The 26,950-nt window shown below is 39.0% G+C and overlaps 1 protein-coding gene and 1 non-coding gene across 2 annotated transcripts in view; one reads left to right on the forward strand and one right to left on the reverse strand.

Moving 5' to 3' along the window:
- The window catches only part of LOC109548747 (uncharacterized), a 680,792-nt gene that overhangs the window by 142,133 nt on the left and 511,709 nt on the right, over positions 1–26,950 (forward strand). The window contains exons 8-10 of the mRNA XM_073804971.1: positions 6,350–6,387; positions 7,647–7,886; positions 10,580–11,743. The gene's annotated coding sequence lies outside the window, so the exon portion shown is untranslated. The remainder of the gene's footprint in view (positions 1–6,349; positions 6,388–7,646; positions 7,887–10,579; positions 11,744–26,950) is intronic.
- TRNAK-CUU (transfer RNA lysine (anticodon CUU)) lies at positions 11,318–11,389 on the reverse strand. Its single transcript has one exon. It is a non-coding gene; the product is annotated as a tRNA-Lys (tRNA).

The raw sequence follows: 26,950 nt of genomic DNA on the forward strand, positions 1-26,950 counted from the left end.
CTTCCACCCGCCACACTGTTCTCTGGTTTCATGAGAGTCCAGTGCTTCTCTGAGTCCATTTCTAGTCCTTGATGGGTGAGGTGGGAAGGAGATCTAGACTGCCAACTGCTTAATGTACAAACATACAGACCTTCAGCTGGGCTCTGGCTTCAGCTTGACACCCCCCTCCCCCCACTCCCAATCTCCCACCCCCACCCTTTTCCATGTGAATTGGACTGTCTTAGCCCTGAGCCTCTAGCCTACAAACTGACTGGTTTACTGGTATACCTCTCTGCAGACACTTAGGTCACACTGCTAAGTTACTTATCCCTTCTCCATCTTCTTTTCCACTAAATTTGTTAAAATATTTTCTGTCTGCTGTTGTCCATTCTTTTTTTTTTTCTCATAGTTTATCTCCTTTGAATTATTCTTCTTCTTTTTTTTTTTGTGAGGTTTATGAAAAGAGAATAAATTTTTTAAAAAAACATGGTCAATTAACTCTGCTTAACTGGAAGTCTTTGCCCCACACCTCTCCCCACCCCCACACCAACCCGTATTTTCTAAGTAAGGCTTATCTGATTTTCCTTAGATAGTTATGAAATCTTAGAAATGTTTTAACACATTTTTAGATGTAAAGAAATTAAGGCTCAGAAACATTAAATAATGCATTTAAGATCAGATAGCTAGAAAGTGGCAGAGCTAGGACCAAAAATTGGGCCTCATGATTTTCTAAGGTAGTACCAGCACCTGGAAGCCTGACTGGAACTGTAGATATACTATAAATACTGATTAAATGAGTAAATGATTTTAATAGATTCTCATCCAAACTTTTAGTGAACTGTCCTATGAGACATGCTGGTAATATTCTGTGTCTTGATCTGGGCTCTCATTTTATAGTGCTCTCATTTATCAAAAGTCTTCTTTCAGATGAATCTTATCTCATGAAAGGGCAGAACCTAGGAGATAGAGAAGGGTGAGGACTTGCATATGGGGATGAGGAAAATATTGAGTGGATATTGATCCTTCAGGGTATGTTGTGGGAAAGTCTGGCCTGCAATCAGATAGAAGGCATCCAGAGGCATTGATGCAGAAAACAGTCCAGCCCAGTGGTGCGAATTGTATCAGGGAGATTGAAGATGTAACAAGTATAGTCAATCAGATGGAGTGTGGGAAAGGAATATAAAAAGCTAGAACTAAAGCAAATAAAAAGCAATTGTAGATTATTTGTAGATATTAGGGACTACAACCTGAAAGGGAAGATAGGAACCAAGATCTAAAACATTTGGCAGGTTTTCAAGAATAAATTATGATTCGTTACTTAAATCATCTCCAGTTTTCTCATATCCTTATAAAACCATGATGATGAACCTAGCTTGAGTGCTCTAAAGGTGTGACTAATGTTTTAGTTAGTACACTACAGTTTATAAAAGAAATGAGATAAGAGTACAAAAACAAACGTGATGCATTATGTAAAAAGACTGTTAAGAAAAAGTACAGTGCCTATTTTTGTATATTTTAATTTTAAACAATTTTAATTTAAAAAATATAAATTACTCATGTCTCTACCACTTTTTTGCATATATAAAAATATTTTTATGATGTAAAGTTACTGAGAATGTCCAATTGGACTGCAAACACTAGCTTCCACTATTGTTTAAATATTTTATGGATGTATGATAAACATACAGAAAAGTGATCATATTGTAATTGTAAAACTCGATGAATTTTCACAAACTGAACACTTCCGTGTCATGAAACCCAGATCAAGACACAGAATATTACTGGTATTGCAGAAGCTCTCCTTGTGTTCCAAAGTCACTAACCAAACCCTCACCATCCTCCCACAGGTGACTATTGTCCTTCTAAACATCATACATTAGTTTTATCAGCTTTTATATTTTTCTTAAGAGAATCATACATTATACGCTGTTTTTGTATTTGGCTTCTTTCACTCATTGCTCTTGAGATTCATCTGTATCATTAGATATAGTAGTAGATCATTCATTCTCATTTTTTGTGTAGTATTCCATGTTGAGAATATATTACATTGTCATTGAAAGTTACCATGAATTTAGTGGCTCAAAACAGCACCTATTTTAAGTTTCACAGCTCTGTGAGTCAGAAGCCTAGGTACAGTGTGGCTCTTCTGGGTCCTCTGTTTAAAGTCTAACAAGGCTGAAATCAAGGTGTTGGCAGGGCTGGCCTCTTATCTGGAAGCTCTGGAGGTGAATCTGCTTCTTAGGTCATTCAGGTTGTTGGTGGAATTAAATTCCTTGTGGTTGTAGGACTGAGTTCCCCAATTCCTTGTTGGCCGTCAGCTGGGGTTTAGTTTTTGCTTCTCAAGGCTGTGCATTCCTTTTCATGCTTTCTGTGTGGCCCTCCAGAAACAGCAAGTCAAGTTCTCTCACACTTAGAATCTCTCCTACTACCCCTTCTGCTGCAACTCTGACTGGCTCTTCTGCCTTCCTCTTTTGCTTTTGTGGGTTCATGTGATTATATTGGGCCCACCTGGAGAATCCAGGATAATCTCTCCATTTTCAAGTCAGGTGGTTAGTAACCATAATAATATTGCAAAGTTCCTTCACAGCAGTATTTTGATTAGGTTTGATTAAATAACAGTGAATAGTGATCTTGAAGTGGAAGTTGGTATCTTTAGAATTCTGCCTACCATAGTTGGTTTGTCTATACTTGCATTATTATCACAGTCTTAATTACTATAGTTTTATAATAGTTTTTGATCTGTGGTTGTGTAAGTTGTTCAGCTCTGTTCTTCAAGATTATTTTAGGTAGCATATACATAATAGGAGTATTAAAAGAAGATTGATAATGGGACAGGAGCAATATTCAAATAGATAACGGCCAATATTTTCCAAAACTGATGAAAAGCATCAGAGATAGATGTTGCCAAATTGCCCTTCGAAATTTTTGCAACAATTTACTGCTTCATTAACAGTGTATGAAAAGGCCTATTTGTTTCCACTCATGACAACACTGGCTTTTACTTTTAAAATGAATACTAACCTGATAGGTAAAATATGCAATTTCCTCACTTTGAGTTCCATTTTAAAAATTATGAATGAAATTAAGCATTTTTTGTTTGTTTATATTAGTTTCTATTCATATAGAAACTGTTGCCAGTGGTTTGGTTTTGTTTGATTATTTATTGTCATTCAGAGAGTTTAGAAATTTATGATGTTAAACAGTTTACTTTTATGGATTTTGTGTTTGGGGTCATGTTTATAAGGGTCATATTTCAAGATTAAAAAAGAATCCCTCATTTTTTTTTCCTGGATATTTTGTGGTTTCTGTTTTGTTTAAATCTTTGACGTTAAATTTAAATTTATTTTGAGCTAATGAATGAAGCCACTTTTTTGAGAAATCATACAAAGGTACAAGGCCCCTTCACTCTCCTTAGGCAACTCTTTCCCCTGACCCCTACCCTGCTCTTTTCTGGAGTATTTTCAAGGAGTGAAGAGCTTGTGAATTGGAAAAGCCCCTATCTCCAGAGCAAAGATGGGATCATGACAGAAATATTGGTATCCTGAGGGTATGATATTCTGTATTTGCTATTTTATAGCAAGTGTCACAGCTGAAGCTCATTTAGCTTTATGAGCAGAATAGGAGTTTGAACGTAGGCACACAGAATCTTAGGAATTCTCTATCTGTAGACAAGTTCTCTTGCTCAGCAGCATTGTTAAGGAATGCAGGAAGCTGGGTGGCTTAGAACCATTCACAACCTAGTTGTGCATTGGGTCAGGCACACAATAACTTCCTTTCAGCCTTTTCATTTTTTGTTCAAAGGTAAAAGCTTTATTCAAATATGTTTTACTAAAAGGAACCATATTTTAGAGATTGATCTATAGATAGGTTTGTATGAAAATGCCACGGGGCTAACCGTGTGAAAGAAATCTTCCTCTGAGCTTTCTGATTTCAACATAAATAAAAAGAATCAAGCAATTAGATCTAATTCCATAAACCTGCTTTTGTAAAAATGTTCTCATGAGCATTGGTGGTAGGATTAAAGACCTAGCTTATCCAAAGGGAAGGTAAATGAGATACTATGATAAATAACTAGCTTGCTGCTAATCGTTCAGAATGTCCTCATTTCTATTTCTGCAGTTTTCCTCTTTTGTGAAGCCTTACTAAAATATACTATCATCAGAATTTTTAATTGTGTGCCCCTTTTGTACTTCATTTATTACTCAGTTCACGAGAGAATATAAACAGAATCTCAGGCGTCTAATACATTATTAAATCATAATATCAAAAGGTATCCTTGAGGACAGTGAGTCTAATATGTTCTCTGATTTAGTAATTGCTCTACAGCATCTGTGGGTCTTCAAAGCTCTTCTTTCAGTGACAGTAAATTCACTGCTTTGTGAGGTAGTCTGTGGTTTTACTGTACAGTTGTTTTTTTTTTTTTTTTTTGCGGTACGCGGGCCTCTCACTGTTGTGGCCTCTCCCGTTGCGGAGCACAGGCTCCGAACGCGCAGGCCCAGCGGCCATGGCTCACTCCTGGACCGGGCACGAACCTGTGTCCCCTGCATCGGCAGGCGGACTCTCAACCACTGCACCACCACGGAAGCCCAACTGTACAGTTCTTAATTATAGGAAATTTATTTCTTGTTTTGGCATAAATGGATGTAAATTCAGAGGAGAATAATCATGGTGGTGAAGGGACAAGGGATCATATCATATAAGGAATGTCTGCATGAGCCTGGGGAAGCTTCTTTTGTTGAAGAGTATACTCAGGGGAGACAGACAGCTGTCTGAGAATTTGTAAAGGACCATCCTCTGTAAGGTGATGTACTGGGACTGGGACTTCATATGAAATTTTGGGGGACAGAACTCAATGCATGACAGATGTATAAGGGAAAGTTAGAACTATAGGATAAAGCAACTGGTGGAGCTTGTGAATTCTAGAAATTGACCAGGTCAGTCAATATTTTGCAAAATTTCTATTGTTGTACTTACTACTGCTGTGTAACATATTACTCCCAAATTAGCAGCTTAAAATAAACTTTATTATGCTCACAGATCCTGAGGTTCAGAAATGTGGATGAGGCATAGTTCAATGGCTTGAAAGCAGAGGCTCATACTTTGGGGCCTCAGTTGAGAAGACTTGGTGGCTAGAGATGACTCAAGGGGTGGGGGCTGGAGTCACTTGGGTGTCTTCTCTCAGTTCCCTGGTGGTTGACATTATTTGTCAATTGTGACATCAACAGGGGTGTCAAGTGGACCACCTCCACTTGGACTCTCCTTGTTGCCTTGGCTTCCTCAAAGCATGGCAGTCTCAGGGTAATCCCCTTTCTGTAGCATCAGCGGTCCCAAAGTCATTATCTCAGCAAACAAAGTGGGGGCTGTATTGCCTTTTCTGACCTAGTCTTGGGAGTCATGCAATGTCACTTCTGCCACATTCTATTGGTTAAAAATGGGTCACATGCCCACCCAGATTTTGAGGAGGGGATATAGGCACCATATCTTTCTTGACATGAAAATTTCTGATCATTAAAAGAAAAAAGGAACACATATCTCTTTAGAGGAAATTTAAATTATAGGACATATTGTGAAAGACCGCATAAGGGAAAAACAAGTTTTTTGTCTTGCTATTGGAAAGAAATAGAAAACAGATTGCTTGCAGAAATGCCACTTCATCTACTGGTCATGTGTGTCTTCCCACAACATAGAATAATTTATGCTCTTAAAATTAATCCCATATTACTCAACATCCACAGGGCTTCCAGGAATTACCTACCCCCCTCCAAAAAAAAAAAAAAAAAAAAAAAAAAACACCAAAAAGTTTTAACAGAAATGTATAAAATAAAGAAGAGCAAGTATAACCCAGTTTTGCTTTCTTCTGTTTTTATGACTTGTCCAAACAATTACACTAGCTAATTTATTTATTTCATAAAAAGTCCTTACCCTGAGCAGGCCAGGGATTTTAGCTGGCCTTGATATAGTCACCCTATGGCCTTTGCTTTCTATGTAATTCCAGCTCTCTGTTGACTCCATAGCTCTTGTTTTACATCTGCTTCAAAACATATCATAAATCGTGTACACATTTTATCAAATAAACTGGACTCAGTAGTGTGTGAATTATTTTTATTCTTTCCTTTCAAATCTGCTTTTGGACTTACTCTTTCCTGCCCTGGATGAAATATTTGGTAGGTAGAAGGGCTTTCTGGTTCCTTCAATCACAAGAAAGTCTCATTTTAGCAAATAAAAATTGTTGTCAAGTATAGTATCAAAATTTAGGATTCTTATCTAATTTAGGGTTCTCCTGTCCCCCAGCTTAGGCCTGACCAGGAACGGGGGAAGCATGCTCTACCTCTTTATAATTTCATAATTCTACTTCCTCTTCCACTCCTAGGTATGATTTCCCATTTCTCTGGAGAAGAAAGATAAGAGGTAAGAAAAGTTTTACTTGACTGATATAGTTGTATCTGGCAATAAAGTGGGAGCGGCATTGCCTTCTCTAACCTAGCCTCAAAAGTCCTGCAATGTCATTTCTGCCACATCCAGCTGGTTAAAAGAGAGTCACAGGATACCCAGGGTTAGGGGCAGGGGGCATAGATAAGACGTGTATCAAAGATGACAGCTAGACAGTTGTTGGCTCTTCTTCTCTTGGGGTGCTTTTTTTCCTGGGACCCTCCTGCTAAAGGACCTGTGACTGCAGTTCCCTTTAAACAAGTAATGTTCCCATATCTGGCTCTTTTTGAGTCCCCCTTTAGCCATAAGCTTCCAGCAATATGTCTCCCTACTGGGGGCCTTTGGCTTCTCCAGGCTCACCTCTCACACGCCAGGCTGCCTTTCTGACCCTGGATCCACATCTGGGTCCCAGGAGACAAGCTCCTTTGCCTACTGTCATTGGAACCATAAATATTGCTAACGCAGCTCTCTCTGCTATTTACAGACTAATAATATTTACAGCCTTGCATCTTTGGACTTCCTGCAGCAGAGGCAGAGTCCAGTCTCTGGTCTCCCAATCTTCAGAGGCTGTAGGCCAAGTTTTTTGAGAGGTTCAGAGAAGCTCCTGTCACCTGGGCTAAGGTGAAGGAAAGTACTTTTTCCTCTCCTTCCCCATCTCCTCCCCTCCGTAGCACCCAGAACAATTTCCAAAGGCCCTCCCTTTATAGGCTTTTTCAGTTTCAATATTTACAGAAATGGAGGTGGGAGATTAAGCAATGTTGGTAGACTCAGTTTCACAGTCCTTAGGATGTATTGCTTCGGAGGTCTTGCTCCTTAATTTGGACATTGTGCTTAGACTTCAGGGCCACTGGTGAAACTCCAAGACAAAAGAGTTGTATTTGAATATCTTGCTACCCTTCAACAAAGATTAATAAAGCAGAATGCCCTTTTCCTCATAGTGGGATTTAATAAGTCCTAAAAATGGTTGGTCAGACTTGCCCAAGTTTAGAGGAAGGATTTTTCAGGAGTATTTCAAAGCCAATGGAGGTCACATGGCATTTTGAGACAAGTTTGTGAGAAGAAACGTATGAAGGGAGCTTTGGGAGAGATTTCAAGAGGCCCGTGTTCTCTTTGTAATCCAAATCCTTGTTTGTCTCCTCTAATCTACTCTTTACAGTGTGGTGAAGGGGTCATTCTAAAGTGAAAATCTATTTGTGTAATTCTCCTTTAATGTTTTCTGTATCTCCTTAAAAATAAAGGCCAAGTTCTTTAGTTTGACATAGAAGATTCTTCAGGATCTAGCCCGTGGCAACCTTTGAAGCCCTAGCTCTCACCAATACACTGGAGGAAGAAAGAACCCAGGCGTGGGATAGGATGAATGAGTGATCAGAATTATCCTTCTCCTTCCCTAATCACTCAGGCCGAATATGGCAGGTGCCAGGAGGGAAAGGAACCAACACAGAATTGGACTGAGATTGACGCTTTAAATTTTGGATTAGGTAAGGTTAGACATTAACAGCTGGATGTGACCACCAACCTATGAAATCTGCTTAATATGTTAAAATATAGGAAAGAGAGATTTTATAGTGCATGGTGAAAAGGAGTAAAACAAAAATTGTTTCATGTTTCTACTCCACTAATTTTAGATCATTTGATAAATAATTTTAAAAATGTAAGCATCATTTAGTAGGGACAGACCTTAGGGGAGTGGTGAATGGGAGTGTGGAAGTTGGCAGGTTTGAGTACATGTTTATTTGTAATATAATTTTGATGAGAATTTGAAATTTGAAACCACACTGTAAATTATCTAGCAATAATGGTTTTTTGAATAGACATTCCGGATTAAAGAAAAAAATTGATTTCAGAAGAGGTATATGGGGTCAAGTCCATATTATAGGATTTTTCCCATTGCTCACTAAGCTCCACCATGTTAGACTTCCTCAGTTTCTTAATGTGGCAAGTTCTTTGTTGTCCTAGGCCCTTTGCATGTGTTCTGCTTAGAAGACCGCCCCCCCACCCCCCCTGCCAAATCTTCTCCTACCTAAACGCTGTGAATCCTTTAGCTTTCAAATAACATATTCTGTTTTTAGAGAGATCTTCTCTGACTCCCTCAGCATAAATTGGGTGCCCCCTTGTTATAATCACATATGTTCCCTCTGTCTTGTCTTTCTTTCTTTCTGGCTCACTATAATTTGTAATTATATATTTATTTTTGTGTTTATTTGTCTCATATCTGATTTCACAACTAAATGATAAGCCTCATGAAGGTGAGACTATAATTGTTTTATTCATCACTATATAAGCAACACCTAGCAGAACGCTTGAAACAGAAAGTATTCAATGAATATTTTTTTTTGAAATAAGAATAGAGCAAAGTGTTTGCTTGATTATGCTAAAACTTTCACAGTATTCCTGTGACCAGGCTACTAATAGTGAGAGAGAATGAATAATTTAGAAAATGGACATTTGGGCAACTTCAATTTAGGTGGTGTGCAGCATAAATTAAAGGATAGAAGCACAGGCTCGAGGCAAGGGATTTTAAAAAAATTCTTCAAGTAGCCTCAATGAATAGAGCTGGATACTACTTGTGAAACAGACTTCATTTCTTATGCTCCTTGATTCTGCATCTCTGAGAGGCCTTAAAGAACACTTATGAAATGACCTATTGTAAAAAAGAAAGAGCAAAGTGATTGTGGGGGTAGGGATCTTTCTATTTTGTTTGAAACAAATTGTGTATGGTGGAAAACATGTAGAACTGAAATTAGGGCGCAACAACTCTAACCTTTATAATGATTTTGAATCAAATAAATATTGACTAAGAATGCTTTATAAATAATAGTATAGTAACATGCTGTGGAATAAGAAGTGGTCTGTGAAAGGAAGAAAAGGCCAGAATTTGAAATCAAGAGGTTAATTTTCTTTTTAATATAGAGCATTTCTTTATCATTGTTATTAAATCCTATAATGGAATAGAAATATTTAGCATTCACACAATGATTCATCACCTTGCAATTTAGGATATACCCAAAAAGTACCACATGGGCTTATGTGAGGAAATTATTTTATAAATTTTGAGGAAGTGGGATTAGGAAGAAACGAGGGTTAGAATGAAGTTTGGTTTGTAAGGTCACAGGGAAGAAAATTTGTTTATTTCTACCCACAAATTGAGCCAATTTCCAGACGTCAGATTACTAGCCAGGTTCCAGAGGAAATGGCTGTTGACCTTTACATCTTGTTCACTGCCACTGAACGTTGAACTTTCAAGTTGCTTTTGGCAGGGGCATGGAGGAACTCTCCTTTGTCCCTGCTCTTTCTGTGTAATATACAGATGGCCTCAGCCATCATAACAGACGTGTCCTGAAGTGCCGTTTCCTGGAATAACAAGCAGTGTGGCTAATATCCAACTTTGAACTCTTATTCTTGCCAGGTGCTATGAGCTAAGAACTTTGATATGGATTATTTCATTTAATCCTCATTAGATATTTCTGATGTAGGTATTATTATCGTCATCTCCATTTTATAGATATAAACTGGAGGCTTAAGGAAGCTAAGCCACTTACCTAAGGCTGTACAACTAATAAGTAACAGAGACAAGATCTGAACCCAGGTGGTTTGATCCTAAACCCTGTACTACCTCGCTTAATGGCTGGTCATCAGAGAATTCACTCTCTGTGATGGATGTAGTGCAAGCTTAATGGCTAGAATTGTAGATGAATGTTTAATGCTATGTGACCTACATTAGACTTATGCAGGTGAGAGTGAAACTGCTACAGGTCAGGAATGTTTGGCATAAACAATCTATATTGCTTGTTCTTCATGTGCAAAGTACTCCCTAAGAACCCTGCAGCCACTCCAATCTCCCCAGATCCAACGATCAGACTTGTGTTTTGGAACTGGAGGACTGCTGCTAAAGTCATTAGGTCGCCTTGTTCCTCAGGCATCTGAAAGAGCAGGAACTGGTAGACTGACTATTATTTCCCTCCTTCTCCACCTCTCATGGGGTAAAGCTTGGGAGGGGGGGAACGGTACACGCTCTTTGAGAAAAATAGAGAGTACAGCGGGCTACTCTTTCACCATCTTCTCTTTGAGACCTTGCATTGACTCAAATCCCCTGAGAATTACTCCTGACTAGAAGACCATCATTCTTTAAGTTTTTTTTTTTTTTTTTTTCTCTGAATCATTAATGCCGCAGGTTCTGGGAAGTCTTTGCCTACACAAGTGCTTCAGTGCCAACAGTCTTTAAGTTAAGTATGAATAATTGAGTATTTGTTTTGGAATTTGAGTACATCCCAATTTGACTTTAACTTCTTATTACAACAGGAAATCCAGAAATCCACTATTTCCAGTCTTAAGATTTTTCTTTTTTGGTAGCTCTAAATATTTGAAAATGGTCATGGTGAGGATTAATTATATAAGTGTTTCCCCCATAATCTTTGTGAAATGTGAACATTGAAAGAAAATTAGAGTTCAAATGAAGCAAATCATGTCATTCCAAACTGAATGAAGGACTTTTTTGTTTGACAATATGGAAAGTTTTTGATGAATTATTATTTTAATATGTAAAATATTAAGCACAAATGAAAAACTAAAACATTATCCATCAAATACTTGTACCCAAAGTCTAGCAAAATATCATGAGTTAGGTTCAGTTGAAGTAATCTCCACCTCAAGGATGGTGTTCAAAGTTATCACTGCCCTAGGAGAGTTGCTCCACACTCCTGACCCTTGATCCCTGATTGGGATCCCTGGCTCCAGACACCCAACACTGCTTCACCTTATTTTATTGTCTCTCAGAATGCCCTAGAATGGCTCTCTTTGCTTCCCCAAGAATCTGTTATCAGCCCCTCCTATTCTCGGGGTTTCTGACTCTTGGATTTTGGATTTTATTTATTTATTCATTCTGCACTGCGTGCGGCTTGTAGGATCTTAGTTCTCTGACCAGGGATTGAACCTGGGCCCTTGGCAGTAAGAGCACCGAGTCCTAACCACTGGACCACCAGGAAATTCCCTGGATTCTATTTAAAGTTGCTATTATTATACTGTGTAGACCCTTACTTAAAACTGTAGACTCTCAAATTCATATACTTTCTTTTTCAGAATTAGATCCTGAGAAAAATAACAGCAGCTCCTTTCTGCTTTCATTCTTCCCCCCTTGACAAAATAGAAACCTAGAACTCTCAGAATGAAAATATTCTTTCTCATAAATTGGTTCTACTTTCCTGTGGCAACTGCCCTTGATCAATGTCTTGTGTGTACACTTAATTCTGCTTCCCTCAGCAGGGAATTCCTGAGTAACAACTCTCAGAGAAGAATCAACTCATTGCAATTGCATCTTATCCACTGACCAGTGACTCAGGTAAGAAGTTTTGTTTTCCTTAGTTTTCCCTGATGGGAAGTAACTTTAAACATACTTCTTGCAATATTTGAATATAACTTTAAGCTAATGCACAAAGCTTCAAAGAAATTTCACTTTTGCTGTGGACAACTTAGGCTATGTTCATGCTCACCCTCATTATCTCCTTCTAGTTTTATTCTCTAGGTTTCATTTCTTAGGATAACTTAAAGGAGCCAGGGTGGACTTATTCATTGGACATAGTAGACACAGGGTATAGGGCCCATGGCACGGTTAGGGGCCCACAAAAATATTTTAACTCTGTTTTAAGTTCAGTTAAAAAAAAAAAAAAAAAAGAAAATATTTAATGATTAATCTAGCCTGGAGTATATGTGTCTTTATATCAAAGCAATCATAAAATATTTTATAATTTATATGTTTTCTGGAGGAAAGAGCCCATGAAGGCAATAGAACCTAAAGTTCACAAAAATCAGAATACACACGGAAATTTGCTAGCTGCTTTACTGCAAATAAATATCTCTTAACTTACAACCATATTTGACATCCTTCAGATTTTTATGTTTGTCGATTTGATGATCTGTTCCATTTCTGGCTAAATTATGCAATTTATTTGTCATAAATTAAAACTAGCGTAGTGTGTAGAATTCTGAGTAAGGACAGTACATAAGCCTTCAGATATTGATCTGTTATTTTAATTTGGTTTTAGTCTTTCCTTAACACAAGTTTGTCTTGTTCTTTTTTTTTAAAACAGGGTACTAAATTTACTATCATTGGCAATACGCTTTTTTTTAAACCAAAACCACAGTGCCACCTACTGGTAGTTTAAAGAACAGTTCTATATGCAGAGATTAAGGGGAACTAGGAGTTGAATCCTGTGGCTCTGGTAATTTATAAAATGAAGAGAGACAGCTCACACTACCCTTTTCTCCTCTTGATGATTCAGTGTCTCTTCACTCTGTCTTTTAAAAGTCAGGTTTCTACTGAACCATAATCTCGGAACTCCGTAATCTCTAATCTCTGAAAATCCTGATTTTTCCTCAGATTTGTCTTTTCAGCAGCTAATTGAACTGGATGTCTTTTCAACTCCAGGTGGAAGTGGTCAGTTACATTAAGGCTGCTGTTAAGCCATCTCCTTGCACAGTACCTTGTAGAGTTCAGGAAGTCTACCTCTGCCTGATCTCTCACAGGGTGATTTTCAGTCTCACTTTGTCTTTATTTCTAGAAACTGCCTTCTTTGTCTACATCTTCTGGTTTTTGAAGTTCAGCTCATTTACCTAACTCCCATTTTTGTAATCTATCCCTTTCTCTGTGGAAAATTTCTGACTCACCTATTACTGGCTTTGGAATTTCTTCTTGGCTATATTTTTATCCCCTGGCTGGATATTTCCTGACATTAACTCTCAGATGCTGTATCCTCTTAAGGACCTAGAGTCTCAGGTTGGACCAGTTCTTGGTCTACCAATAGTTCCCATACTGTCTGCTTATCGGAATGTCTGGTGACCTTTGTTACAAGTCCAGATACCCAGGTCTTTGCCTAAGAGATTCGATTGAGTCAGTCTGTTGGAGGCTCTGGGAATGTGCATTTTGATAAATATCTTAGGAGATTTCTGGTGCAGCTGTTGTATTTGGGAACCACAAGCCCACAGGATAGTCTCGTATTTTGCTATCGTACTTGTCATTCTTCTGTATGCACTTTCCTCCCTCCTCCTTCTTTCTCTTCTTGCCCCTTCCTAGATGTAAAATTTCTTCTCATCTTTTAAGTAAGAGGTCAAATATTTGAGAGTCTCTCTTACCCTCCTCTTGCCTTTCCTTTTCACTGAGCAAAATTAGTCTCTCATCTGTGCCACTATTCCCCAATTAGAGCCCATATCACATTGTCAGATTCACAGCCTGAACCAGATATTTACAACATAGTAAGATAGCAAGTTATTTTTATAATAAATTTATTTATTTATTTTTGGCTGTGTTGGGTCTTTGTTTCTGTGCGAGGGCTTTCTCCAGTTGTGGCGAGCAGGGGCCACTCTTCATCACGGTGCGCGGGCCTCTCTTGCTGTGGAGCACAGGCTCCAGACGCGCAGGCTCAGTAGTTGTGGCTCACGGGCCTAGTTGCTCCATGGCATGTGGCATCTTCCCAGACCAGGGCTCAAACCTGCGTCCCCTGCAATAGCAGGCAGAGTCTCAACCACTGCACCACCAGGGAAGCCCTAGCAAGTTATTTTTAAAACAAGGTACATGGAGCTCCTCCTGCCTCAGAATCATCTAGGGTGTGTGATCAATGAAAGGTTCCTACCCCAGATTTATTGACTCAGAATCTCTGGGGGTACAGTCTGCAACCAGTAAAACAAATAGTACAGCTGAGTATCTTGTATCCATTAAAGTTTGAGAACCACTGCTCTTATCAGCTGCAGAAACTCAAGACATCAGCTGAAGTGGCAATCCATCCATGAACTGCATTAATCGACAAGACATATGCCAGGAGGTCAGGAGCACTCAGAGCTTTATTGGCAGCAAGGCTGAGGGTTTGGCTTCAGTGATCAGTGTTGCAGTTAATGGTGGTGGTACAGGTGCTTCCCTTTTTCCCCCCTATATTGATTTGCTTTTTTTTTTTTTTTTTTTTTTGCGGTACGCGGGTCTCTCACTGTTGTTGCCTCTCCCGTTGCGGAGCATAGGCTCCAAACCCGAAGGCTCAGCAGCCATGGCTCACGGGCCCAGCTGCTCCACGGCATGTGGGATCTTCCCGGACCGGGGCACGAACCCGTGTCCGCTGCATCGTCAGGCGGACTCTCAACCACTGCACCACCAGGGAAGCCCTGATTTGCTTTTAATCAGGCCTCCTGATAAAAAAAAAAAGTGAGATAAAAGAAGATATGCTTGTGAGCAGCATATTTTACTTTAAATTAATTAATTTATTTGTTTTAATTTTTGGCTGTGTTGGGTCTTCGTTGCTGTGCACGGACTTTCTCTAGCTGAGGCAAGCCAAGCGGGGGCTACTCTTCATTGCGGTGCGTGGGCTTCTCATTGTCGTGGCTTCTCTTGTGTTAGAGCATGGGCTCTAGAGTGTAGGCTCAGCAGCTGCGGTGCGGGCCCAGCTGCTCCGCAGCATGTAGGATCCTTCCAGGCCAGGGATCGAACCCAAGTCCCCTGCATTGGCAGGTGGATTGTTAACCACTGCACCACCAGCGAAGCCCTCAGCACCTTATTGATTTATTAAACTATAGGTCTTCTCCAAAAACCTTAAAATTTATCTTAGTGTGAGAACAAAATGGGTTTAACAACTGAACCCGAGACTATTGCAGATTAGCCACCAGGCCATGACAATAGTAAATTGGCCCAAGCCTTTCTTGCAGCCTTTTTTCCCCCTGTAAGGGCTCAGCCTGTCCCTTGGGAGGCAAAGCAGACCCCTTGTTTTCACAGACCTGGCTCTTAAGAGAATACCTGGAGTTGTGGAGATGAACATGTCCAGTGTTCTCTTCCCAACTGTAACAATCAGGTAAGTCTCTTCACCTCTCCTTGGGTGGAGTGAGGAAAGGGGGAAAAGAGGGCTGGTTACAATATTTGAATGTCCTTAAGACACAAGGGAACTATCAAGAGTGAGGAAGAAGTTACTCCTTCCTAATGGTGTCCATCCCTGAACCATTCTCTGCGTCCAGAAGACAGTGGAGTGGCCTGTCTGAGTCACGTGGACACCCCCAAAGGTAATGTGGAGTCTACACACTTGCATTCCACGGACTGACAAGAACTTGCTGCAAAAGAAATTCCGGATGCAAATACCACAAACGGGGAACCTGAGCCTGAGGCAGAAACAACAAACTCCCACTACATAATTTATGTTGGTTGTTTCTATAAGGTGAGCACCCTGAGCTTTCTCATTTGTGAAATGGGAAGAATAACAATATCTATTCAAGGGTTATTATGAGGATTTGGTGAGACAATGTGTGTAAAAGCACTATGGTGGTCCCATGGGGGCTCGGTGGAAGGGAGCCCTTTGACCCTAAGTCGTATAAAATTATGATTTATTGAGAAAAATGCAAAGAACACATGCTCAGAAAAAAAGAAAAACCAACAAACCAAAACCAAACGAAAACAAAACAGGAGTTATCAGCTGGGTATGCTTAGTGAGCCTAACTTCCCAGCTTCTTAGGGTCAAATGTGGGGGTTATGTGGCCATGCCCTCCAGGAGGAGACCCAGCCAGGTTGGAGGAAATGCCAGAGGCAGTGTCTTATACTCAATAAAATCTCCTAAAATTCCAGCATAATTGCTTTGGATGGTTGTAAACATAGCCTTTAGAAAGCTTAGTCTAGAAATTATGAATAATAAAAATTTATAAGCATATGCCTATATGCCTTTAGAATGTTATGTGACCTGGATCTAGCATCATATATTCTGGTAAAATTTGTACTAAACTACTAATGCTTAGTCCACAGATTCTATGTAATAATAACTATGCATTCTTTGGTATATGTTTTTTCCAACACCACCAAGTAATTAATTCAACTCTGACACCACCTACCTGGAGATAGCATCCAATCCCACAGGTTAAGGGCTCAGTCTCACAAGACTGCCCGCTGCTTCCACTTCAGATGCCAATCGCAAGTTCAAGTTTTCACCTGTGCTTCTGATCGACCGGCTATAGATCTGAAGTTCCCATGACACACTCCTTGAGTTCTAGTAATAGGCTAGAGTGGCTCACAGAACTCAGAGAAACCTTTTACGACTATATTACCAGTTTATTATAATAGGACATAACTCAGGGAGAGCCAGATAGAAGAGATGTATAGGGCAAGGTATGTGGGAAGGGGCTCTGTGGGTTTGCCATTCTCCCCAAATCTCTACATGCTTACCAACCCAGAATCTCTCTGAACCCAGTCCGCTTGTGTTTTTATGGAGTCTTCATTACATAGGCACGATTGATGAAATCATTGGTGTTGGCAGTTGATCCAACCTCCAGCCCTTCTCCCCTTTAAGGTCAGGGGGTGGGGCTGAAAGTTCCAACCCTCTGATCACATGGTTGGTTCTCCTGACAACGGGCCCCCATCCTTAGGTGCTTTCCAAAAGTCACCTCATTAACATAAATTCAGGTGTGGTTAAAAGGGGTTTGTTGTGAATATCAAAACACTTTTTATGACTTTTATCATTTAGGAAATTCCAAGAGTTTTAGGAGTTCTATGCCAGAAACAAAGGTCAAATACATATTTCTTATTATAAAACACAATATTATACATCCCATATGCCCAGTTGCGTTTATGCAAGAATGTGAAGGTAGTCCAAAGATGCAAAGTGACAGGAAGAGAACTCTGTGATCCCCATCCAGGAAGTGCCAAACTAATCTCAGTGTGGCTTTCCCTGAAGTATGACCCTGATGAAAGGGAAAAGTGATGCATGATTTTGACCTCATCAGAAGTAATGTTGAATAAATGCCGATTTCAATTACCGCTCCTGAGAATGCCTAGGGCTGGCTGCTCTCTCATACTGCTAGTAGAAGCATAACTTGATTTAACCATTCTAAAGGGTGATACTACAGTACATATCAAAAGCTATAAGTGTCATACCTTTCAAACAAAAATCCCACTTCTAAGAATTTATCCTAAGGATGTGTATAGACATCTTTTGTGGTATCTGCCCAGCCCATGCCCTCCTTCTCTGGACACTGGGGGAAGACCCCATGTCATAGTGCTTGAGGAAAGTCAATACGTACAAGGATGAGAAGAATTAAGCAAAGAGGACTTCCAGGCTAAGAACACATCCTCTCTGCTTCAAAGAGCAATGATAGATAATCTTTATAAGGAGCTATCTGTGAGGACCTTGCCAACTCAAAAACAAGGTAAACACCTCCATGGACCACAAATGGAAAACCATAGTAGTGAACAGGGGTGAAGTCAAGAGCCTGCCAGACATTAGATGCCAATGTGGACACAAAGACAGCAGAAGTTGACTGAGGTTATGGAGGAGACACAGACCACTGTCACGGCCCCCACCACTCATACTGAAGAAGGCTCCTTCTGCAGAGAGAATGTAGCAGTCATTCCACAGGGGCAGAGCCCTCAAGTGAGAGAGACAGAGGGGTTGGAATTATTAAGTAGCCATTTCTGGAGCTGATAAACAGTGAATGAATAAGACTTCGGGGCCTCTTGGGCCTGAAGTGAGAAACAGGACTCCCATTGCAAACACATGGAATAAGAATACACATGAGAAAAAGAGACATAAGTATAGGATACAGGACAGGTAAGGAAAGTAGCCTAGTCACATTAGTTATATGACATCTAGAAGTTTCTTAGAAGGAATTGGAGATTGCTATTAGAACTTACTGTGTATCTTTTATACATTATTTAATATGAACATCAATTGTAAATTCTCTCTCTCATACACATGAGTAGAGGCAGAGAAAATGGGTATCCTCTGAAAGAAGCAATGAGATGGCAATTTCTGATGATTTTGCAGTACCTCCTGTACCGGTTCCTCATGAGACTGAATACATGAGCTTGTGGGTTTTGTGCAGTAATGCTGGATCCTTATATTAAGTTGCACTTCTCTACTTAAGCAGGTATGAGTGACTTTTTGTTCATTACAACAAACAAAACCTTGGCTAAACCAGAAAATCTGGACCCAGGTTTTATACATGCGTGTGTTTCGTGAGGAAGTATGTTTAACAGTGGAAAACTGGAAACGATCTAAATGCACCAAATAGGGAAAGGTTAAGTAAGTGATGGTGCGTTCATACACTGGAATGGCAGGCAGCCATTAAAAAGCATATTTTCAGAGACATTAAAGATTGGGCAAATGTACATGACATGTTATTTGATGAAGCAGTCTCAAGTTTTTTTTTAACTAGCTAATTAATTAATTAATTAATTTTGGCTGCTTTGGGTCTTTGTTGCTGTGCTCAGGCTTTCTCTAGTTGTGGCGAGCGGGGGCTAGTCTTCGTTGCGGTGCGTGGGCTTCTCATTGCGGTGGCTTCTCTCGTTGCAGAGCATGGGCTCTAGGCCCGTGGGCTTCAGTAGTTGTGGCACGAGGGCTCAGTAGTTGTGGTTCGCAGGCTCTAGACCACAGGCTCAGTAGTTGTGGCGCACGGGCTTAGTTGTTCTGGCATGTGGTATCTTTCCGGACCAGGGTTCAAACCTGTGTCCCCTGCATTGTCAGGTGGCTTCTTAACCACTGCGCCACCAGGGAAGTCCCCAGTGCTAAGTTTTTCCTTGTCATCTCTTTCTCTGACATCCTGCCCCCTCTGAGATTGTAATTTCTATTACGTCTCACTTCTTGCCATTTCCCTTGATTTTCTTTCTTAAAACACAACTCATATAAACATTCATAGAGATGAGACTTTATTAAACACTCAGGGGTATAAATGGCAAGGGGTTTGCATCATGGGCCAGCAGGACACACCATGGCAACAATGTTAGGACCAAATAATAGACACTCTTATTCTTAAATGTGTTTTGGGAATTCCCAGTGCTGGGAAGTTCTCATTGGTATTGCTCTCCCAGGTCCAGGTCCTAGCCTTCTCCTGTCCTGATGGAACCTTTCTCTTCCTCACCAGCCTCCTTTCCTTTCTCCTCCTCTTGGCTCCTTCACTCTTCTCTTAAGCTCCTGCACGGCCCAGGGAATCTCAAAATCCTTTTACTTATTATGCAAAGCGATCTAATTTAGTCATTTTTCTGCTTTCCATACTATGCCCTGGGGCCCATCACTTCACAATAAAAGAATCCATTAAGGAACAAAATGAAAAGTTCTCTTCAAGAAAACCTCTGCTTCCATCTTTTAAATAACATCTCTTTGTTCTCTTTATTATATCTATACCTCCCACTGGCCCACTCCCCCACTCCCCGAAAGAAGACTGGGAAGATATATAAGAAAAATAAAACAGGGTTTATCTCTGAGTGATGAGAACTATTTTTCTTCTTTATTCTTTTTATATCTTTAAATTTCCACAGTGTACATATAGCTTTAAATAATGAAAACAAAAAAGGTATGAAAATTACAATTCTGGAATTGTATTAATCAGGATAGGCAAACTGCTGAAAAAAGCCTCAAAAATTTTAGGAGCTTACAGCCAGATGAAATTATTTGTTGCTCACATAATAGTTCTACTTGGGTGTTCCTGGTCTCCTTCACATGGTGACTTGGGATCCTAGGCTTTCTCTATCGGGTGGCTCTGCCATTTTCTAGGGTCTTAGATCTCTCTATTGGATCTACTGAATCTAGCCAGCAAACAAGAGGCGAAATAGTGGTAGAAGATTGGCAGGAACTTATTTTGAGGGGCCAGACCCTGAAGGGGCATATGTCACTTCTACTTATATAAGGCTGGGAAATGAAATCTAGCTGTGTGGTCAGAAGGCAGAAGAAATGGGGTTTAGTGAACAGATACACAGATAGCATGCTGGAGAGGAAATATTGGCTTTGGACACACACCTAGATTTAAATCTCAGCTTCTCTGGTAAAGTAATAGACTACTTTATAGAGTTCAAATAATCAACATTTAACAAAAATTAATTGGGATCTGTTAGTACTTCACACTGTTTTAGGTGCAGGTAATACAGAGACAAAAATTAGCCCATATTTCTTCTTTTATGAGTGTAAGAACATTGCAATGTAGTGGAATAAATGGAACAATAGACGTCTGTGTCAGGACACCCCTGTAACACAGGGCTGTGTGTGATCAATCCAATGAGAGATAGGAGGGAGGTGCCTGGAAAGCTTCCCAGAGGAGGTTCCTTACTAAGCTGGACTTGAGGGTGCTCACCAGGAGAGTAGTGTTTGAGGAAGGGCAGTTCTTCCTAAGGAAATGCATGTACAAGTCATGGGAGGCGAAAAAGGTCATGCTCGGGAACCTAAGCATTAAACAGAAATCAAAGGAAGAGTAATAAAAAATTCTGCTGTGTGTGTGAGTCAGCCAAATGCCAAATAATAAACACCCTGGAAAGTTCATCTTTGAGGAGATGAATCATTTCTCCTTTCGGGTCACGGGAATGATAAGCACTCAGGGGAGGAGGAAACATGGTCACAAATGAGGCCAAGGGTCACTGAGAAGAGAGCACATTCCCTTCCTGAATCAGTTACTACGCTGTCCTCTCATACCTTAATAATGTTGGGACCTAACCAAGAAGTGTCATCAAGATTTGTTGTTTTGTTTTGTTTTTAAGTAACAAATTACTTAGCCTTTCTCTGGGATATGAAGTGTGAATGGAAGAATCCACACAGACAAAAATAAGTTGGATCGAGTTTGTGTGATAAATGCAGATATATGTACTTTAAAGACCTCCCAACTCTTCTTTTTAGCACGTGGTTAATAATCATATACTCTTGATAAACCTCAATTTTGAACAGTGCACATAAAGTGTGTATATTTGTTTAAAACTCAAGTCAAGTTCAATTTCCAGGGGCCATATTCCAGATCAAGTGGATTCTTTCCCTCTTACTGCAGTGAGAGCACGTGAAGTATTAAGAGCCACGGCACAAGCTCTCAGTGTGTTAACCAATTTTCCTTTCCACATTAAAGATTAACTTTCAGGCTTTCAAGAAACCATATGACAATGAGTAATCTATATATACGGGGAAAAAAGAGATGAAAACACAAAGCAGTAACAATAATGTTTGACTCAAATTTACATCATTTCCGGTACTTGTATACCTAATAGAAGATCTGCTGTCATCTAAATGGTCCTCTCCACCTCCTTTCTATCTGCTAATTATTAAAGTGCTACAGCCTTGGACTATTTATATCTATTCAGCAAGGCTTTAAATGTGAAACACATTGGCTACATGGATAGACTTAATTTGTTTAGGACTCAGTTAGCTTTTTCCCAGGTAGGATAAAATATTTATAAAATAGATATTTTGTTAATGAGTACTAGATAAGAGTCAAGATATATTTTCAGTTTTATGAAGTTGAGGAGGTTCCTTAACCCCTCTGGAACTCTTTTTTATTTCTTTTTTTCCATATGTAAAAGATGAGTTTTAAGATCTTTTAAACTTGGTTTAAAACTGTTGCTTAAACTATTTTACTTTTTGTTTTTCCTTGAGGGATGTGAATAGGTGTGTCAATTTAGCATAATCATTGGTTTTAGGGTTTTTTCCTCCTACAATAACAGTTAACAGTAGTTACATGAGGCTTGTAAAATTATGAGAACTTTTTGCTTATCAGTATTTTCTAAATTTTATATGGCTATTTCTTATATGAGATTAAAACAATAGTAAAATATCCATAACATAAAATTTACCATTTTAATAATCTTTAAGTGTACTATTCAGTCACATTTCAGTACACTCATATCGTTGGCATCCACCACCACTGTCCATCTTCAGAACTTTTTCATCTTCCCAAACTGAAACTCTGTACCCATTAAACAACAACTCCCATTCCTTTCTCTCAGTCCCTAGCATCTACCATTCCACTTTCTGTTTGTATGAATTTGCCTGCTCTATGTACCTCATAAAAATGAAATCATGTAGTATCTGTCCTTTTGTGACTGGCTTCTTATTTCACTTAGCATAATGTCTAAGTTTCACCCATGTTGTAGCATGTGTCAGAATTTCCTTCCCCTTTAAGGCTGAATGATATTCCATTGTATGTGTATACCACGTTTTTCTGTTTATCCATTTAATGGACATTTGGGTTCTTTCTACCTTTTGGTTGCTGTGAATTATGCTGCCATGAACTTTGGTGTACAAATATCTGTTTGAGTCCTTGTTTTCAATTCTTTTGGGTATAAACCCAGTTCCAGAAGTAGAATTACTGAAACCATATGATAATTCTATGTTTAATATTTTGAGGAACCACCATGCTCAATATTAGTTTTGAGCATCAGCTGGACTGGTGAATGCTGCCTAGTTTTAATCTTCAAAGATGACTCTCATTTGGCACAGGCTAAGAGTTTCAAGGCAAATTGAGGTCGATACCTTTGTTAGTAGGTCAGTGGTGTACAGAAGTGTTTGTTCCAGCACGCTGAGCTTACTTTGACATTGGCTTTACCACAGTGTCTTTAAAGACAAATCTATGCATACATGATAATTACAAACCACATTCTTTGGTTTATATGCTGACTATGAAAAACATTAACAGTTCCTGCTTCATTTTCTATTTCTTTAGCTATGCATCCCTTTGTGTTAATGACCACTTATAAGCTCTTTAATTCCCTAAACGCTTACAACCTAAATATTTTGCTGAGGTATGTCTCTTTTCTTATAGTCAGCATTGTTGCTAAATGTCATTTGGAAATCTCAGTAAATATCAGTCCTCTGGATATGAGACTTAACACAGTTACTTATGAGGACTTTAAAAAGGGCTCTCTCTTTTTTGCTTAGTGGCATTACTTTCATAAAGCACAACTGAACTCTTTGTCTAAAGACCAGCTATGTATTTTCCTTCAGGTTTACATTTATTAGTTTAGAACATCTTTCCACATGGTGGTGTCTTTAGAAATAGGAGTACCAGATGAAACCTACCTCAGGAATTTAACTTAAATTTATTCTGTGGTAGAACTATTGGAGTACCAGCCAGTCTATTACTTAATATTCACAAAAGAAAAAAATAATAAGAGAGGGAGAGGGATACAGTTTTCTTTGATGGGAGTTTCATTTTGGTAAACTCATAATAAAATTTTTTTAAAGTGTTAGTTTTTAATTTTTTATCCTTTATTTTAGACAAATCCAAGGCAGACACAGTTTGTTGGAAGATGCATTATAAGAATATAAAAGTATTGAAAAAGACACACTTTGAAACTTACTTGGGAAAAAAAAAATGAAACCGTATCTTCTAGGAAAAAGAAAAATGGAAAATCCATGGAAAATTAATTACTAATAGATTGTTAAAATTTCCAACTAGAAATAGACACTCTATTATCATATTTTTACACCACATTCATCATCTTTTCATCAGAGAAATTAAATGGTATTGAAGTCCCTAGTTTCAATGTGTACTTGAAGTTGGGCTGCTAAAGAAAACTTTTTCTGTAGCATATTAAAGTAGTTATATTCAGGAATGAAGGTTACCATGGATGCATGATCTGTTACATAGTATCTTATTTTAAAACAAGTCAATAGGTCAAATTAACATTTGTTTCATAGGTGCTTGATTAGTGAAAGGAACTTCAAAATATGTGTAGATATATAAAACTTTTTTCAAAGTTTCCTTCTAGGAATAGCCCATTAATTGCTTTAGTGGACAATAATTTGAAAATTAGATGATTTCAGTGGAAGAAATAAGCTTCAAGAAATTCACATTTATTTCTCACAGTGAATAGGGAGACAGAGGCAGAGAATTGGTTTCCCAATTCCCAAGCCAATCCTTTTTTTCTCTCTCTACACATGCTTTCTCCCTTTTATTTTTATTTATTTTTATTTTTTTAATTCTTTTTTACAATTCAGTAGAATTTAGTACATTCACATGTTGTGCAACCACCACCCATCTCTAGTTCCAAAACATTTTTGTTATCCCAAAAGGAAACCCTGTACCCATTAAGCAGTCACTCTTTCTTCCCCCTGCTCCCCCTCAGCTTCTGGCAACAACCAATTAGCTTTTGTCTCTAGGGATTTGCCTATTCTGGATAATTCATATGAGTGGAATCATATAATACTTGGCCCTTATAGTCGGGCTTCTTTCACTTAGCATAATGTTTTTGAGGTTCATCGATGTTGTAGCATGAATCAGCACTTCATTCCTTTTTATGGCTGAACAATATTCCATTGTATAGATGTATCACATTTTGTTTACCCATTCATCCTTTGAGGGGTATTTGGGTTGCCTTTACTTTTTTTTTTAATTTTTGAATTTTATTTAATTTATTTTTTGATACAGCAGGTTCTTATTAATCATCAATGTTATGCACACCAGTGTATACATGTCAATCCCAATAGCCCAATTCATCACACCCCCACCCCCACCCCTCCACAGCTTTCCCCCCTTGGTGTCCATACATTTGTTCTCTACATCTGTGTCTCAACTTCGACCTGCAAACTGGTTCATCTGTACCATTTTTCTAGGTTCTACATACATGTATTAATATACGATATTTGTTTTTCTCTTTCTGACTTACTTCACACTGTATGACAGTCTCTAGATCCATTCACATCTCAACAAATGACCCAATTTCGTTCCTTTTATGGCTGAGTAATATTCCATTGTATATATGTACCACATCTTCTTTATCCATTCATCTGTCGATGGGCAATTAGGTTGCTTCCATGACCTGGCTATTGTAAAGAGTGCTGCAACGAATACTGGGGTTCATGTGTCTTTTTGCATTATGGTTTTCTCTGGGTATATGCCCAGTAGTGGGATTGCTGGATCATATGGTAATTCTATTTTTAGTTTTTTAAGGAACCTCCATACTGTTCTCCATAGTGGCTGTATCAATTTACATACCCACCAACAGTGCAAGAGGGTTCCCTTTTCTCCACACCCTCTCCAGCATTTGTTGTTTGTAGATATTCTGATGATGCCCATTCTAACTGGTGTGAGGTGATACCTCATTGTAGTTTTGCTTTGCATTTCTCTAATAATTAGTGATGTTGAGCAGCTTCTTGGCCATCTGTATGTCTTCTTTGGAGAAATGTCTATTTAGGTCTTCTGCCCATGTTTGGATTGGGTTGTTTGTTTCTTTAATTTTGAGCTGCATGAACTGTTTATATACTTTGGAGATTAATCCTTTATCCATTGATTCGTTTGCAAATGTTTTCTACCATTCTGAGGGTTGTCTTTTGGACTTGTTTATGGTTTCCTTTGCTGTGCAAAAGCTTTGAAGATTCACTAGGTCCCATTTGTTTATTTCTGTTTTTATTTCCATTACTCTAGGAGGTGGATCAAAAAAGATCTTGCTGTGATGTATGTCAAAGAGTGTTCTTCCTATGTTTTCCTCTAAGAATTTTATAGTGTCTGGCCTTATATTTAGGTCTTTAATCCATTTTGAGCTTATTTTTGTGTATGGTGTTAGGGAGTGTTCTAATTTCATTCTTTTACATGTAGCTGTCCAGTTTTCCCAGCACCACTTATTGAAGAGACTGTCTTTTCTCCATTGTCTATCCTTGCCTCCTTTGTCATAGATTAGTTGACCATAGGTGTGTGGGTTTATCTCTGGGCTTTCTATCTTGTTCCATTGATCTATGTTTCTGTTTTTGTGCCAGTACCATATTGTCTTGATTACTGTAGCTTTGTAGTATAGACTGAAGTCAGGGAGTCTGATTCCTCCAGCTCCGTTTTTCTCCCTCAAGACTGCTTTGGCTATTCGGGGTCTTTTGTGTCCCCATACAAATTTTAAGATTTTCTGTTCTAGTTCCATAAAAAATGCCATTGGTAATTTGATAGGGACTACACTGAATCTGTAGATTGCTTGGTGTAGTAGAGTCATTTTCACAATATTGATTCTTCCCATCCAAGAACATGGTATATCACTCCATCTGTTGGTGTCATCTTTAATTTCTTTCATCAGTGTCTTATAGTTTTCTACATACAGGTCTTTTGTCTCCCTAGGTAGGTTTTTTCCTATGTATTTAATTCTTTTTGTTGCAATGGTAAATGGGAGTTTTTCCTTAATTTCACTTTCAGATTTTTCATCATTAGTGTATAGGAATGCAAGAGATTTCTGTGCATTAATTTTGTATCCTGCAACTTTACCAAATTCATTGATTAGCTGTAGTAGTTTTCTGGTGGCATGTTTAGGATTCTCTATGTATAGTCTCACGTCATCTGCAAACAGTGACAGTTTTACTTCTTCTTTTCCAATTTGTATTCCTTTTATTTCTTTTTCTTCTCTGTGTGCCATGGCTAGGACTTCCAAAACTATGTTGAATAATAGTGGTGAGAGTGGACATCCTTGTCTTGTTCCTGATCTTAGAGGAAATGCTTTCAGTTTTTCAACATTGAGAATGATGTTTGCTGTGGGTTTGTCATATATGGCCTTCATTATGTTGAGGTAGGTTCCCTCTATGCCCACTTTCTGGAGAGGTTTTTTTATTCTTTTCTTTCTGCTGTACGCGGGCCTCTCACTGCTGTGGTCTCTCCTGTTGTGGAGCACAGGCTCCAGACGTGCAGGCTCAGCAGCCATGTCTCATGGGCCCAGCCGCTCCGCGGCATGTGGGATCCTCCCAGGCCGGGGCACAAACCTGTGTCCCCTGCATCAGCAGGCGGACTCTCAACCACTGTGCCACCAGGGAAGCCCTGGAGAGTTTTTATCATAAATGGGTGTTGAATTTTGTCAGAAGCTTTTTCTGCATCTATT

The sequence above is a fragment of the Tursiops truncatus genome, chromosome 5 (assembly GCF_011762595.2).
Source record: "Tursiops truncatus isolate mTurTru1 chromosome 5, mTurTru1.mat.Y, whole genome shotgun sequence".
Classification (NCBI taxonomy): Eukaryota; Metazoa; Chordata; class Mammalia; order Artiodactyla; family Delphinidae; genus Tursiops; species Tursiops truncatus.